Source organism: Palaemon carinicauda, chromosome 25, assembly GCF_036898095.1.
Source record: "Palaemon carinicauda isolate YSFRI2023 chromosome 25, ASM3689809v2, whole genome shotgun sequence".
Classification (NCBI taxonomy): domain Eukaryota; kingdom Metazoa; phylum Arthropoda; class Malacostraca; order Decapoda; family Palaemonidae; genus Palaemon; species Palaemon carinicauda.
In genome coordinates, this window is record NC_090749.1 from 85,005,003 (window position 1) to 85,007,502 (window position 2,500).

Genomic DNA, 2,500 nt, shown 5'->3' on the forward strand with positions numbered 1-2,500 from the left:
AACAACAACTTAATTTTCTCCCTCTGGGTCCACACCCGGCTCAGTGAGAAAAAAAATTCATACATATCTGAATTCCATCACTATCAAACTGTCATCTTTGATCTGTTAATCTGTTAGGATTAAAATGAGAGTTCATTGTACCAAAACAACTTTCTCTATGTTAATCCTTAAGTCGTTGTATAGGATTTAGTAACAAGAACAACTTTCTCTACTTTGATCTATACCTCTTTGGTTAGGGATAAGTGAAGTAAATATATTACAGTATTTGTGTTACCTTAAAAGATACCTCTAACCCTATGACTATGTTTAGAAGCATCAGATTGTTATTAAACTTCGATATATGGTCTGCCAATAGGATAATCTGTACTTTAAGTAAAAAAAAAAAAAAATAAATAAATAAGATTGAGAAGTATTTTTATTTTGGAAAGGTATCCTTGCATCGTGTTACTACGTATACATGTCAGTCAATGTTGTCAAGGGAGACTACTAATGCACAGGGGGAACGTATTTTCACTCGTTGATGAGCAGACCTCTCCCATTAAAGGACCTTGGGCCAAGTATTGCTCAATATAGCAGAATATATAGAAAAATTTGCACAGTTTAGAATGACCCAACTAAGTTTGCTGAATTAGATCTTCCTCAGTTTAGCCCAATTTTCAAAATAGAAGAGAAAATTAACCGAACACACAAAAGACTGAAGGATAATAATATCATTTTTGAACAGGTATACTTAGAACTATAATCCCCTGACAATGGAATCCATTTTTAAATTAAAGGATTCTCTAACCCGATCTAATGCGTTACTCAGTGGTTCATATAATTATTTGTCCGACATGTAATCTCGGAAAATATGTGGATTCCAAAGGAAGCCGGCTGAAAGTTTGCATTGATGCTCATCGGGAATTAGCCATAGAACTAGATGTGCGCTCAACACTAAAGAGTTTTCAACCATCAGACAACATACATCTAAATGTAAGATTAGGATTTTGTATAATAACTTTAAAATCATCGCTCAAATGCCAATCAACTCCTCTCTGCTAGTATTGGAGTCTTTAGTAATTAAAGAACAGATTCCTCAACTAAAGAGGCAATTATCCTCTGTCCACCACTACATCGCTTAAGCCGGTAAATTTGGAATTATCTTTTCGAGTGCTGTTCTTCAGAAAGTCACTCAGTTCTCTGGTCTAATCAAGACAGGTTGGTCTCCTAAGACAATTTTATTATTTATATATATTTTTTTTTTTGTTATTTCAGTTTTAAGATAATTTTCTTTTACTTGCTTCATTTTATTTCCTGTTCTTACTTAACAGTAAATAAAATGAAGTATGTAAAAGAAGAGCCAATTATCCTTTGTCCCCATCCACTTCGCTTAAGCCGGTGAATTTGGAATTTTCTTTCTGAGAGCTGTCCTTCAGATAGTTACTCAGTTCTCTGGTTCAGTCCAGACAGTTTGGTCTCCTGAGAAAATTTTATTATTTGTTAATTTATTTTCTCTTTTTTTCTGAGTATTTCATTTTTAGTATACAAGAAAAGCCAATGTTCATTCATATAGGGGAATTGTGGATATTGCATGAAGCTTTTAAAGATGAATGACAATTATTTGTCAGCCTTTTTTTTCATTTGTTCGAATATTGATCGTGATGTTTTTAAGAAATTTGGTGCTGGGCATGGAGTTGAAGATGATAGTTTGAATGATAGAAATGTAAGCATACATGTTTATAATTGTCTCCGGATCAATGAAAATGTAAATAGAATTTTGCTCCATTCAAAAGTTTGTTTCAAAGAAAAAAGTGTTTCTCTTGTAACGATATCAAAGTCAGTTTAAGTCATTCCCAATTTAATCACAAAAAAGTTTTCCCTTTTTTTTTTTATTTGATCAAGATATTTTTTCAAAGCATTAGAAAGATTTTGAATAAAGATGATATGATACAAGCAAAGTTTCTAATTAGGATGATTTTATTTGGATAAACACAATTATGATATTATGAACTTGTTGTCTCTAAAGATCGAAGATGATAATACTTCTATTGGAAACAAAACTCCAGTAAGGTTTCATGAAAAAATAAAAACTGCAACTATGTTAAATATTGGCAAGATGGAAAATAGAGAGATTTATGTTAGAAAAAAAATCTTTTGAATTAGCATGTTTCTAAGAGAGGCAATATATATATACATACATATATATATATATATATATATATATATATATATATATATATATATATATATATATATATATATATATATATATATATATATATAATATATATATATATATATATATATATATATATTATATATATATATATATATATATATATATATATATATTATATATATATACATATATATATATATATATATATATATATATTTATATATATATATATATATATATATATATATATATATATACATATTTATATATATATATATTATATATATATATATATATATATATATATATATATATATATATATATATATATATATATATATA

The 2,500-nt window shown here is 27.6% G+C and overlaps 1 protein-coding gene across 3 annotated transcripts in view; it reads left to right on the forward strand.

Moving 5' to 3' along the window:
• LOC137618681 (pro-epidermal growth factor-like) overlaps positions 1-2,500 on the forward strand; it is an 835,493-nt gene that overhangs the window by 366,944 nt on the left and 466,049 nt on the right. The gene's annotated exons all lie outside the window — the stretch shown is intronic.